Here is a 15,602-nt window from a genome sequence, read left to right as displayed (position 1 = left end):
AAAATGAGTGGAAATTATGGTTTTTGAGGTTAATAATACTTTGGGATCAAAATGACCCCCAAATTCTATGATTTAAGCTGTTTTTTAGTGTTTTTTTAAAAAAAACACCCGAATCCAAAACACACCCGAATCCGACAAAAAAAATTCGGTGAGGTTTTGCCAAAACGCGGTCGAACCCAAAACACGGCCGCGGAACCGAACCCAAAACCAAAACACAAAACCCGAAAAATTTCAAGTGCACATCTCTAGTTTAGACGTTACTCCTTTCCTAGCCTGTATCAGGGTAGGAATAACCTTGTTTGGAATGCCCTTCCGAGCTAATATCTGGCTTTCAACCTCCGTGCCATCAAACGTAGCTGCGGAAAGTCTTGATAAGCGAACGGCCCCTGCTGCAGCAGGTCCTCCTGAAGAGGGAGAGGCCTTGGCTCTTCTAGCAGTAGATCCAGAAGATCAGCGTACCAAGCCCTTCTGGCCAGTTCGGAGCAATGAGGATTGCCTGAACTTTTGTTCTCCTTATGAGTTTAAGAGTTCTTGGAATAAGTGGAAGTGGAGGAAACACGTACACCCATGGAGTCACTAGGGCATCCACCGCCACAGATTGCGGGTCCCTCGACCTGGAATAATACCGCCGAAGCTTCTTGTTGAGACGAGAGGCCATCACGTCTATTTGAGGTACACCCCAAAGATCTGTTACCTCCATGAACACCTCCGCATGGAGTCCCCACTCTCCTGGATTTAGATCGTGTCTGCTGAGAAAGTCCTCTTCCCAGTTGTCTACTCCCGGAATGAAGATTGCTGACAGTGCCAATGCATGTTTTTCTGCACAGAGTCTCGTAACCTCTTACATTGCAGCTCTGCTCTTCATTTCGCCCTGTCTGTTTTTGTAAGCTACTGTTGTTACATTGTCCGACTGCACTTGAATGGTTTGACCTCACAGAAGATGGGCCACTTGTAGAAGACCGTTGTAGAATGTTTATTGGTAGGCTGGATTCCAGGCTTGACCACCTTCCTTGGAAGGTTTCCCCTTGAGTGACTGCACCCCAGCCCCGGAGACTTGCATCCATGGTTAGAAGGATCCAGTCCTGAATCCCGAACCTGCAGCCCTCCAGAAGGTGAGGTAGTTGTAGCCACCAGAGGAGTGAAAACCTGGCTTTTGGTGACAGAAGTATTCTCTGGTGCATGTGTACATGAGATCCCGACCACTTGTCCAGGAGATCCAGTTGGAAGGGCCGAGCATGAAACCTTCTGTAATGTAGAATCTCGTAAGAGGCAACCATCTTCCCCAGAAGGCGAATGCACTGATGAACCGAAACCCGGGCTGGCTTCAGGACATCCCGGACCATTGTTTGTATCACCAACGCTTTTTCCCCCGGAAGACACACCCTCTGCATTTCTGTGTCGAGGATCAATAACAGAAAAGACAACCTCCTATTCTGCTCCAAATGTGATTTTGGAAAAATCAGGATCCAACCGTGTTCCCTGAGCATATGAGTCATGAAAACAATGGACTGCAACAACCTCTCCCTGGACACTGCCTTTATCAGCAGATCCGGTTTCGGTACCATGAAAAGGTTTGAATAATAACCCTTGTTTTGCATATGAGGTGGAACTGGGACAATGACCTGTGATTTTCCCAATTTTAGGATGGCTTCCTGTAGGATAGCCCTGTTTGTCAGCAAAGCTGGCAAGCCTGATTTGAAGAATCAGTGAGGCGGGAGTTCTTGAAACTCCAGTCTGTACCCCTGGGACACAATATCCCGAACCCAGGGATCCAGGCCGGATAACACCCAGACGTGGCTGCAACGTCCGAGTCTCGCACCCACCAGCCCGTCCTCCAGGCTTTGCCGTCCACCGTCATGCTGAGGATTTTGAGGAACCAGAAGCAGGTCTCTGGTCCTGGGAGCCTGTGACTGCAGGCTTTTTGGATTTTGCTCGACCACCTCTAAAGAAAGTGGTAGAAGGATTGGGCTTTTTTTTTTGTCTTAGCGGTCCGAAAGGACTGCTGCACAGCTGAAGAAATGGTTTCTACGTAGAAGGAGTAGCAGAGGGAAGGAAAGGTGACTTACCCGCGGTTGCCGTAGAAAACCACGCATCCAACGCTTCCCCAAATAGAGCCTGACCTGTGTAGGGTAGGTTCTCCACACTTCTCCTGGATTCCGCGTCTGCAGACTATTGGTGTAGCCAGAGTCCCCTGCAAGCTGATATCGACATGGAGGATATCTGTGCAGTCAGCGTACCCAGGTCTTTCATGGATTCCACCATGAACCCAACAGAATCCTGTATGTGACGTAAAAACAATGCAATGTCACTTCTATCCATTGCATCCAAATCCTCTAGTAATGTACCTGACCACTTTACTATGGCTTTAGAAATCCATGCACAGGCAATAGTGGGCCTTAAGGCCACTCCTGAAGCAGCGTATATGGATTTGAGCGTAGTGTCAATCTTACGATCAGCCGCTCTATGTACCGCTGAGCCCCGGAGTGCCAGGGGGGCCGGTGACTAACTCGCCACTGATCTTCTGGCTTTGTAAGGGGGTGGCGGCATGCTGCTGGAGTGAGCGATCCCCTGTGGTGGCGATCGTTCGATCCCCTCAGGAGCTCAGTGTCCTGTCAGCGGAGATAGTGGCTCAGACCCCTCAGGGCGGACCCTACTCCCCCCCTTAGTCCCACAAAGCAGGGAGGCTGTTGCCAGCAGCCTCCCTATAAAATAATAAACTCTAAAAAAAAACTTTTACCAGAGAAACTCTGTAGAGCTTCCCTAGCTGTGACCGGCTCCTCCGTGAGTCTGGTAGGAGGGTCATAGAGGGAGGAGCCATCCCACACTCTCAAACTCTTAAAGTGCCAGTGGCTCCTAGTGGACCCGTCTATACCCCATGGTACTAATGTGGACCCCAGCATCCTCTAGGACGTAAGACAAACATAGAATTTGACAGCAGATAAGAACCTTATTTGTTCCTTATTTCTTTGTAAGAATATAATTGTCTATCCCATGCATGTTTAAATTGCTGTACTGTCTTAGCCTCTACCATCTCTAATGGGTGGCTATTCCACCTGTCCACTGCCTTTTCTGTGAAGTAATTTTGCCTCAAATTTCCCCTGAACCTACCTTCCTCCAGTTTCAGTACATGTCCTAGTGTTCTAATACGTCTCTTTATTTGAATAATGTTTCCCTCCTGGACTTTGTTAAAAACCCTTGATATGTTTGAAAGTTTCTATCATGTCCCCCCTTTCCCTTATCTTCTCCAAACTATACATATTGAGAATTTTTAGTCTTTCTGTGTATGTTTTGTGATGTAGGCCATGCACCATTTTAGTTGCCCTTCTTTGTACAGTCTCTGATGTATTAATATCCTTCTGAAGATATTGTCTCCAGAATTGAACACAGTATTCTAAATGAGGCCATACCAATGACCTATACAGTGGCATTATTACTTTTTTCTTTCTGCTGCTGATTCCTCTCCATATGCAACCAAGCGTCTGACTAGCCTTCCTCATTGCATTGTTACATTGCTTACCTGCCTTTAATACCCCTTTCAGACATGCTCTAAATTCCCTGGATTTTGCACATGAACGCGCATCAACCCGGGAATTTGGTATGTCTGAAAGGCTCCGACCCGGGAATGTGTTCCGGGGCGCCAACCCTGCAATTGACCTTGGATTTTACCGGGTCTTTCTTTACCCGGGAATTTGCTCTCTGGCTGCATGAAAAAGGTTTTCATTGGTCAGGAAGGACCATATGATGCCTGCTGATGACCTCATCAGTGGCAGACGGAGGGGAACAGACGCCACAGCAAACAAACTCTCCATGCTACACAAATGCATGTCAGCCATGAATCCAGCAATGCATTATGGGCACCACATCCAGTCCATTTATAGCCTGCCCTCCCCTTTGCATGACCTCATTATTGTGTGCCTGCAAACCGTCCCCTTAAAATGATGACAGTGCCTTCAAAACTGGAAAATCCAGCTTATGTCTGAAAGGGGCCAACCCGGGAATTTCCCGGGTCTGTGGTGTAGTGTGAAAGGGGGTCTGAAGAAAAACCCGGGTTTTTGCTGGAGAGAAAATCCCGGGACTTGAGCCTGGTAATTCCCGGGTCGGATGTCTGAAAGGGGTATAAGTCACCTGAAAAAGTGACTCCTAGATCCCTTTCCTCCTCAGCAGTTTCTAGTATAGTATAGTGCCATTAATATTATATTTAGCCTTTGCATTTTTGAGACCCAAGTGCATGAATTTGCATTTTTTAGCATTAAACTGTAATTGCTATGCTCCTCTAGTCTATCTAGATCCTCAATCATTTGTCTACCTAGATAATCATTTGTTTTACCCCTCCTTGTGGGTCTAACCTGTTGCATATCTTTGTGTCATCTGCAAAAATGCATACTTTCCCTTTAATGCCATTTGCAAGTTCACCAATAAAGATATTAAAAAGAACTGGTCCAAGTACAGAACCCTGGGGTACTCCACTGGTAACATTTCCCTCCTGTGAATGCACTCCATTTACTACAACTCTGTTTTCTATCCTGCTACCAAGATGTTATCCATTCAACCATCTTAGGGGGTGATTCAGACCTGATCGATGCTGTGTGAAAAAGCACAGCATCGATCAGGTCTGAATCACCCCCTAAGATGGGCGATCAGGTACTAACTGCACATGCGTATGCACCACAATGCACACGCACGTCCGATAGCAACAAAGGGCTTCGCTTGTCATTGATGGGATGGTGCGAAAAATCCGATCGCACGGGCGTTCGCAAGGTGATTGATAGGAGGAAGCCGTTTCTGTGTGGTAACTGACCGTGACCTGAATTTCTATTACCAGATAGGTTCAGGTATGGTTACAGATAATTTTTAGTGTGCTGAAGGGAAATGTAGAGGTGGGATTTGCAACCCCCCCCCCCCCCCCCCTCTCTGTCTGTTTGTCTGTGACCCCTCCCCCTTTCCAGCACCTGATACATAATTATCTCCAAGAATGATCGAGCAACTACTATTGTTTGTCTGCTTGTGTGTGAGAGGCATTGAATGGGAGCAGTATTTGGAAGGCATACTGTTCCTTGTAGTGCTAATGGGAGATCCTGGGGGTGGCTCCTGGGTAAGCTACCTCTCTGTCTGGATGTGTTTTAGTAATAGACTTTATCATGAGGCCTACTGTGACAAATTACATGGCCCTATGTGGGCACTGCTATCATGTAGTGTTAGGACTGCTGACATCAGAGAAGCCTTGAAAGTGGCTCAGCAGCTTAAACATGTGTTTGCAAACATGTGTAAACTAATTCTCTGAATTTCTATAACCAGATAGGTTCAGGTATGGTTACAGATAATTTTTAGTGTGCTGAAGGGAACCCCCCCCCCCCCCCTCTCTCTCTGTCTATTTGTGTACTGGGAGTTTCAAGAAAAATGCAGGCGTTCCCAAGCGTTTTCAGGGAGGGTGTCTGACGTCAGCTCCGGCCCTGATCAGCCTGTTGTGATCACACTGTAGGAGTAAGTCCTGGGCTTCGCTGAGACTGCACAAAGTGGATTTTAGCAGCTCGGTGTACTCATAGGATCGCACACTAGCACAGCGAATTTCCACTTCCCCTGGAGGCAGCGACTATCTGAACGCAGGACAGCAAAGTTAGCAGCCCAGCGATCATGTCTGAATTACACCCTTAGTATCCAATCCCAAATTTACAAGATTATTTAGCAGTCTGCAATGTGGTAGTGTCAAAAGCCTTACTAAAGTCTAGATAAGCAATATCTATGGCTCCACATTTATCTAAGACTTTAGTCACAAAGTCAAAAAAGCCAATAAGGTTTGTTTGACATGATCTCCCCCAAGTGAATCCATGCTGTTTGGGATCCTGTAAATTGCTGGATTTGAGATAATCTACAACTCTTTCTTTAAAGAGTGTCCATCAGTTACCCTACTACTGATGTAAAGCTCACTGGTCGGTAGTTGCTTGTATGTGCCTTGCTTACACTTGCATGTTCCACTGCTTCTACTCCTGTAGCTAGTGACTGGTTGAATAATTCTGTTAATGATGCTCACAGCACCCCTTTAAGAAGTACCCTCTTATTTCCCTTCTGCTGAACTACCCGACATCTCAGAAATGTATACTAAGAAAAGGTCCTTGTTTGAGATGGCCCAGCTCTGGTTCCAATGAGCCCCTGAACCTAGCCTCTAATACAGTCGGAAAGCTGAATAAGTTCCTATCCATCAAGCCTGAACGTGTCCATCTCCACTGATGCAGAGGGGTGCTACAGAAGCACAACCATGACCACACCATACCATTCCAACACTGGCAGAAGGTACTTCACATTTAGCCCAGTCCTCAGACACCTTGAACCTCACCAGTGGTGCTGTCTGAGAGCTAAGAATCTCCCCTTTCCGAAGGTATGAGAACCGCACTTCTGGACCTCTGCTAGTGGGAGATACAGCTGCTCAACGGTGGACCACATTGGACTGCAGAGACAACCCATGCAACTTAACTATGGGAGCAACCTGAGGTGAAGGCAGGATGAGGAATGACAGGGCCAATCAGCGGAAACCGGGACACCTTAGTGGGGAAAGCTCAACGTGAATTAAGCCCTTCTCCTGGAATATGCTAAAATCCATTGAGTATGCAGAGGGAAAGGATGTAAATATATCCCCCTCCTGCACAATCTGCTGTATAAAAGGCATTTGAGTGCTGTACGTCATCTCAGGATGGTGTACAATAACACTACCAAGTTCCAAACAAACTGATTTTTCGAAACTTGATGAATAGTCTAATTTCTACATCCCTATACTAAAATATGGGGACTGTGGAAATTATCGGGGGAGAAATGTAACCAGCAGATATGAGTGATATCTCCTGTGTTACCTGAATGATGAATGGGGTTGTAAATTAATTTCTTCAAGAGAAGGTGAAAATGTTAATTTCCACCTACTATTTTAGAAATTAAAGGATGGGGAATACAGTAGTAGCCTTTGTCTTTAAAAATAAATAAATAACTGTATAGAAACTATTGCAATCATATACATTGCTGACATACATTTCAGTTTGCCCTGTTGAGCAAAAACGAGATTTATGGCAAGGACTTACCATTGTTAAATCTCTTTCTGCGAGGTACACTGGGCTCCACAAGGAATAACATCGGGGGGTAGAGTAGGATCTGGATCCGAGGCACCAACAGGCTCAAAGCTTTAGACTGTTCCCAAGATGCACAGCACCGCCTCCATGCCAGTGAGGTCAGTTTAGTTAACCAGCCCAATGCAGTAGCAGGTACCAAAGACGACAACCGCTCGTAGCCAATTATACCACACACTCACCGTAGGAGAGGGTGTCAGCGGCTATGCCAATACCAACCCAAAAAAGCTAAGTGCGTCAGGGTGGGCGCCTTGTGGAGCCCAGTGTACCTCGCAGAGAGAGATTTAACAATGGTAAGTTCTTACCATAAATCTCGTTTTCTGCTGCGGGGTATACTGGGCTCCACAAGGAATAACATCGGGAATGTCCTAAAGCAGTTCCGTATGGGAGGGGATGCACTGTAGCGGGCACAAGAACCCGGCATCCGAAGGAAGCATCCGAAGGAAGCATCCTGGGAAGCGGCCGTATCAAAGGCATAGAACCTAATAAACGTGTTACTCGAGGACCACGTAGCCACCTTGCACAATTGTTCAAGGGTCGCACCACGGTGGGCCGCCCAAGAAGGTCCAACCGACCGAGTAGAAAGGGCTTTGATCGTAGCAGGAACCAGATGACCAGCCTGTACATAAGCATGTGCAATCACTATTCTAATCCATCTGGCCAATGTCTGCTTAGAAGCAGGCCAGCCACGTTTGTGAAAACCAAACAACACAAAAAGAAAATCGGATTTCCTAACAGAGGAAGTTCTCTTCACATAGATACGTAGAGCCCGTACCACATCCAAAGACCGCTCTTTGGAAGACAACTCAGGAGAATTAAAGGCCGGAACCACAATCTCCTGATTAAGGTGGAAAGAAGACACCACCTTGGGTAAATAACCTGGGCGTGTCCGAAGTACCGCCCGTTCACAGTGAAAAATCAAATAGGGGGACTTATAGGATAAGGCACCCAAGTCCGAGACCCTTCTAGCTGAAGCAATAGCCAGCAAAAACAACACCTTACGGGAAAGCCATTTAAGGTCAGCAGAGGCAAGAAGCTCAAACGGAGACTCTTGTAAAGCCTCCAAAACCACCAACAGATCCCAAGGGGCCACAGGTGGCACATAAGGAGGCTGAATCCTCAACACACCCTGAGTGACTGTATGGACATCAGGTAGGGTAGCGATCTTTCTCTGAAACCAAACCGACAAGGCCGAGATGTGAACCTTGAGGGAGGCCAGATGTAGGCCTAAATCCAGGCCTTGTTGTAGAAAGGCCAATAATTTGGCCGTACTAAACTTCAAAACGTCATGATTGTGAGACGCACACCAAGTAAAGTAAGCATTCCAGACCCTATGGTATATCCGAGCAGAAGCCGGCTTACGGGCCTTCAACATAGTTTGAATGACCGCCTCAGAAAAACCCTTGGCCCTCAGGACGGAAGTTTCAAGAGCCATGCCGTCAAAGCCAGACGGGCCAAATCCTGGTAAACACAAGGGCCCTGAATGAGGAGGTCTGGTCATTGTGGAAGTAGAAGGGAACGATCCAACGAGAGGCCCTGTAGACCGGGGAACCAGTGCTGCCTGGGCCACACTGGAGCGACTAGAAGTAGGTTTCCTCTTGCTTGAACTTCCGTATTACTCTGGGCAGGAGGGACACCGGAGGGAACACGTACGGCAGCCGAAAGTTCCACGGGATTGATAGAGCATCCACAAACGCTGCTTGAGGATCCCTTGTCCGTGCTCCGAAGACCGGAACCTTGTGATTGTGTCGAGATGCCATCAGGTCCACATCTGGGAGACACCACTTGTCCACGAGAAGTTGAAACACCTCCGGATGTAGGCTCCACTCTCCGGCATGCACGTCCTGACGACTGAGATAGTCCGCCTCCCAGTTCAGAACGCCCATAATGAACACTGCTGATATGGCCGGCAGATGGCATTCTGCCCACTGAAGAATCCTTGATACTTCCCTCATTGCCATGCGGCTTCGAGTGCCGTCCTGATGATTGATGTACGCCACCGTGGTGGCGTTGTCCGATTGTACTTGAACAGGTCTGATCTGTATCAGATGCTGGGCCATTGTCAACGCATTGAACACTGCCCGCAGTTCCAGAATGTTTATCGGGAGTAGAGACTCCTCCTCAGTCCACCGACCCTGGAGAGAGTGTTGTTCCAACACCGCGCCCCAACCTCTCAGACTGACATCCGTTGTCAGCAGGACCCAGTTGGATATCCAGAAGGGACGGCCCCTGCTCAATCGTTGGTCCTGAAGTCACCAACTCAGGAACAGACGGACCTCCGGAGATAGGGAGATCATGTGAGATCTGATCCGGTGAGGCAGGCCGTCCCACTTGGACAGAATCAACTTCTGCAGAGGGCGAGAATGGAATTGAGCATACTCCACCATGTCGAAAGCCGACACCATGAGACCTAGCACTTGCATCGCCAAATGGATCGACACTTGGGGAAGGGATAGGAAGCATCGGATCTTGTCCTGAAGCTTCAGGACTTTCTCCTGAGACAGGAACAACCGCTGGTTGTGGGTGTCCAATAACACTCCCAGGTGTACCATACTCCGAGCCGGAACCAGGGAGAATTTCTTCCAGTTGATCAGCCATCCGTGGGCTTGCATGCACTGGATTGTCAAATCGAGATGACACAGGAGAAGTTCTGGGGAACTCGCCAGGATCAACAAATCATCTAGGTATGGTAGTATCCTGACCCCTTTACGGCATAGCGTGGCCGTCATGACCGCCATAACCTTGGTGAAGACCCGCGGAGCCGTTATCAAACCAAAAGGTAACGCCCAAAATTGGTAATGAAGGTTGCCCACTGCAAACTGCAGGTACTGCTGATAAGATACCGCAATATCAATATGTAGGTAGGCATCCTGTATGTCCAGAGAGACCATATAGTCCCCAGGCTCCATGGCCAAAACAAGAGAGCGCAGCGTTTCCATACGGAACTTGGAAATTCGCACATGCTTGTTCAAGGACTTCAGATTGAGAATGGGCCGCGAGGACCCGTTCGGTGTTGGGACTAGAAACAGCGGTGAAGAGAACCCCTTGCCATTCTGAGTCAGAGGCACCTGTACCACCACTCCTGTGGACAGGAGGGAATGTACCACCGAGTGCAACGTGTTTGCTTTTGCTGGATCCAGAGGCACATTTGTTAGACAAAATCGATGAGGGGGGCGATTCTTGAAGGGTATGACGTAACCTCGAGCAACGACTTCCCTCACCCATGTATCCGAAGTGGTTTTCAACCATTACTGGGTAAAACATAGTAGTCGGCCCCCCACCCTGGGATCCCCCAGAGGGAGGCCTGCCCCGTCATGCGGTCGGCATATCAGTTTTTGAAGCTGGCTGACGGGCGGCCCAAGCACACTTCAGTCTGGGCTTGGCAGGCCTGGAAGTACGGGCTTGCTTTGGGTACGCCTGACCTTTTGCTTTACCTGGAGTACGAAAGGGCAGAGGGAAAGTACTTTTAGCCTTCTGTGCTGAAGGAGCCATACTAGGTAGGCAAGCTGTTTTAGCAGTAGCCAGATCAGCCACAATCTTATTGAGGTCTTCTCCAAAGAAAATGTCTCCCTTGAAAGGAAGTACCTCCAGGGTTTTTCTGGAATCCAAATCCACAACCAGGATCTAAATAAAAGGATACGTCTGGCCAAAACGGACGCAGTAGCAGCCTTGGCCGCGAGCACCCCGGCATCGGAGGCCGCCTCCTTAAGGTACAGAGAAGCCGTGGCAATATATGAGAGACATTGTCGAGCATGCTTAGATGCATCAGAAGGCAGTTCCACCTCGAGTTCCTGAGCCCACGCTTCAACAGCTTCAGCAGCCCAAGTCACTGCAATAGCTGGCCTTTTACAGCCTCAGAAAGGGTATAAATCGCTTTTAAACAGCCTTCCACCCGACGATCCGTTGGTTCCTTCAGAAAGTGACAGTAGTTACTGGCAGGGCAGAGGAAACAACCATACGCGCCACATGAGAATCTACAGGCGGAGGGGTTTCCAATTTTTACACACCTCCGCAGAGAGAGGATAGCGAGCCAACAGTCTCTGATTCGGTGTAAACTTTGTCCCCAGATTTTCCCAGGATTCCTGACGTATGTCAATCAGGTGTTTAGAGTAGAGTAGATCCTGCTTAACCACCTTCTTACACTTAAAGCTATCAGGTTTCTTGGAGACAGTCTCAGAATCATCAGCCACCTGAAGAATGAGCCGTATCGCCTCAATCAAATCCGAGACATCCATGGACGATTTCCCTTCCCCATCTGAAACATCAGCATCAGCGTCAGTGTCCGAGGGGTCAGTATAAGCACCGTCCTCCTCAGAGGACGTGTCAGTTAAGGCCGCGGATCGGGAGGAGGTAATGGCCCTTTAAGAAGATGACTTAGTCTTATGCGGGCGAGAGTGACCCTTAGATTTAGACATGGATCGGTTCAAATACTGTAACTGAGTGGAAAGCTGATCCGCCCATGGCGGGTTCACAGCGGGAACCATAATCTGTGGTAGTGGCACAGGTGGTCCCACAGGGAGCATCAATTTAGTTACAAGCGTGTTTAACAATATGGAAAATGTAGCCCAAGGTGGTTCTTGTGATGCCCCGAGTGCTACCAACCCACTGGGGGGCAGGGAAGCCCCTGAACCTGAACTCTCAGCTGCTAAATTATCCTCCATTCCGTCAGTGGCCTCACTACCAGTGAGGGAGAGGCCCCAACGTCACTGCCACGTGTAGCAGACATAACAATGCGCACAGTAATGGGCAACCCGGTACAAAAAAATGTTTATTTTTTTTTGGAGCAGCACTATACCTAATAAGAACTCTCAGAGAAACAGCCAAAGCTGGCACAGACCGAGGGTTCAATAGGAATAGAACATATGATGACTAGAATTCACAAATAAAAAATACTCCAGTAGCATATCTTGTGAAACAATCCTATATCATCATCAGAGAAAACCTAAAACACTTGACCCCCACAGGTATAGTAATATAGTAATAGCACGCTGAGTGAAATACCCTGCAATAAGGCAACCACGCAGCAGCTACATGCGCACACACGTATTAAGGTGGTCATTCCGAGTTGTTCGCTCGTTGCCATTTTTCGCAATGCAGCGATTAGGTGGAAAATGCGCATGGTACACAGCACGCATGCACTTAGTAATTTAACACAAAACTTTGGAGATTTACACAAGCTCGAGCGACGTTTTTTCATCGCTCGAGTGATCGTAGTGTGATTGACAGGAAGTGGGTGTTTCTGGGCGGCAACTTGGCGTTTTCAGGGAGTGTGCTAAAAACGCAGGCGTGCCAGGTAAAAACGCAGGAGTGGCTGGAGAAACGGGGGAGTGTCTGGCTGAACGCAGGGCGTGTTTATGATGTCAAACCAGGAACTAAACGGTCCGAGGTGATTGCAATCTAGGAGTAGGTCTGGAGCTACTCAGAAACTGCAAGGAATTATTTATTAGCAATTCTGCTAAACTTTTGTTCGCTATTCTGCTAAGCTAAGATACACTCCCAGAGGGCGGTGGCCTAGCGTTTGCAATGCTGCTAAAAGCAGCTAGCGAGCGAACAACTCGGAATGAGGGCCAAAGTCACAAACGTACAATGCAGAAATTATGTACCATAAACTGCACTGGACTAGCAATAGAGTAATACTCAGTATGGCTATATGTGATAACAATAGATATAACAAACGCAGTAGGCACTGGATGTATATCACAGGGTGTTTGTACCACAGAACCCTGACAGTATGCACTCTTTCTTAACTAGCACAGTCGCAGTGACAGGTAGAATACTCAAGTGTCCTGTAGGAAGCAAAGCACTTGCAGTCAGGCGGTTCCACAGAGGAGGATTTGCCCCAGCAATCCCAGGAAATGCAAGGCTCTATCTGTAATGGCTGCTGACCGGGAGCTAGGGAGAAGGAAGCAGCTCCAGGGTGGGAACATTGCAGAAATGGCGTCCTGGGGCCGGGGGGAGGGGCCTCAGGTCCCCCTGTAGGCAGGAAAGAAAGCAGGGGGGGAGGGTAATGGTACAACGTCCCCAGTGACCTGTGCCCATACAGAATCACCCTGGTGGCTAGTGGAAAATCAGCCCAGTAATCTGTGTCTACGCCAGCGCGCGGCCCGCCTCCTACGGCCGCGTGGGATCGCGGTGCAAAGTGCAGCATAGAAGCCCTTGTCAGCGGCCCCGCGATCTGGGAGACGGCGGCGTGTGTGTGACTCACGGGCAGAGAGAGGAAGAAGCCGGTGCCTCCGCTGTAGTGACACGGCAACCGCGGCGCGGGAGTATACAGCGCCGCTGGGGGTGATGGAGCTGCAGCAGAGACATCTATCAGACACAGCCTGCTGCAGCCCTTGTAAAATCCTCTTCTTTTCTTTAAAGTTAAAGCTAAGAATAGGCTGCCTGAAGCAGCCTCCTGTTAAGTGACCTGCTACTACAGGCACCAACTACAAACTGGGCATGGAGGCGGGGTTATAGAGGAGGCGGCGCTGTGCATCTTGGGAACAGTCTAAAGCTTTGAGCCTGTTGGTGCCTCGGATCAAGATCCTACTCTACACAGCAATGTTATTCCTTGTGGAGCCCAGTGTACTCCGCAGCAGAAATAATTATATTTTTTTGTGGTAAAATAAAGTATTATAAATCATAAAACTGTACATACAGTAATGGTGCCTTGTATATTTGTAATGGGTATGTGCAGGGCCAGTGCAAGGGTGTTGGGCGGCCCCCCTGCAAACTATAGCTTTGCACCCTCCCTCCAGTACTGTACATTATAAAGGAAAAATGTGTGCCACAGATGTGCGCTGCAAAAAAGGGTGTGGTCTCACAAGGAAAGGGCTTGGTCACACAATAGTACGCCAATTCAAATAATGCCAACACAATCTTATTCACATTATACTGCATGTAGTGCCACTGATTCACGTTACATTGCATAGTAGTGTCCCTTATTCACATTACAACAATGCACACAGTAGTGTCTCTTATTCACAATGCCCACAGTAGTGCCCCTTATGCACAATGGTGGTCATTCTGAGTTGTTCGCTCTGTATTTTTCTTCGCATCGCAGCGATTTTCTGCTAACTGCGCATGCGCAATGTTCGCACTGCGACTGCGCCAAGTAAATTTGCTATGCAGTTAGGGATTTTACTCACGGCATTACAAGGTTTTTTCTTCGTTCTGGTGATCGGAGTGTGATTGACAGGAAGTGGGTGTTTCTGGGCGGAAACTGGACGTTTTATGGGAGTGTGTGAAAAAACGCTACCGTTTCTGGGAAAAACGCGGGAGTGGCTGGAGAAATGGAGGAGTGTCTGGGCGAACGCTGGGTGTGTTTATGACGTCAAACCAGGAACGACAAGCACTGAACTGATCGCAGTTGCCGAGTAAGTTTGAAGCTACTCAGAAACTGCTAAGAAGTGTCTATTCGCAATTTTGCTAATCTTTCGTTCGCAATTTTGATAAGCTAAGATTCACTCCCAGTAGGCGGCGGCTTAGCGCGTGCAAAGCTGCTAAAAGCAGCTTGCGAGCGAACAACTCGGAATGACCCCCAATGCCAATAGTAGTTCCCCTTACTCATAATGCCCAAAGTAGTAGCACCCTTTACACATGCAGTAAAGCCCACAATAGTAATGCCCCTTACACATAAAGTAATTCCCACAGTAGTAGTGCTGCTTGCACACATAATGCCCTCAATAGTAGTGCCCCTTATACACACAGTACTGCCCACAGTAGTAGTGTCACTTGCAATTAATCATGCCCACAGTAGTAGTGTCACTAACACATAATGCCCACAGTAGTAGTACCCCTAACACATTTAGTAATGCCACAGTAGTAGTGCCCCTTACACATACAGTAATACCCACAGTAGTAGTGCCGCTTACATACATTATGCCAAAAGTATGGCCATTTATACATACAATAATGTCCACTGTAGTAGTTTCCCTTACACACATAATGCCCACAGTAGTATTGCAGCTTACACACATAATGTCAGCAGTAGCAGTGCCCCTTACACAAACAGTAATGCCCACAGTAGTAGTGCAAATTACACATACAATAATACCCACAGAGTATTGCAGTTTACACATATAATGCCAATAATCGTAGTGCTACTGTACATACATTCTTTTATTTAGGCAGGGTCACAGACACGATCAACAATCATAAATACATACTGGTCATACATGTAGGGAGTGTAACACACACACACACACACACACACACACACACACACACACACACACACACACACACACACACACACACACACACACACACGGAGAGGATCCAGAATGCAGACAGACAGGCTGAGGCACCTGTCATATGACTTTAATGTGTAGCTTCCTGCAGCAGCTCCCTTCTCTTCCTGGGCCATGCTGCCAGCCAGGGGTCAGGATAGAACATGATGAAAATGGCGTTGTAGCCCCTCCCCCTGTTGGGTCAGAGGATCTGGTCTCCACCAATCCAAGATCAGCACACACTACTCTGACCCCACCATCTCATTACCATAGAGCAGCA

Source organism: Pseudophryne corroboree, chromosome 4 (assembly GCF_028390025.1).
Source record: "Pseudophryne corroboree isolate aPseCor3 chromosome 4, aPseCor3.hap2, whole genome shotgun sequence".
NCBI lineage: Eukaryota > Metazoa > Chordata > Amphibia > Anura > Myobatrachidae > Pseudophryne > Pseudophryne corroboree.
This window is presented reverse-complemented; position numbering follows the sequence as displayed.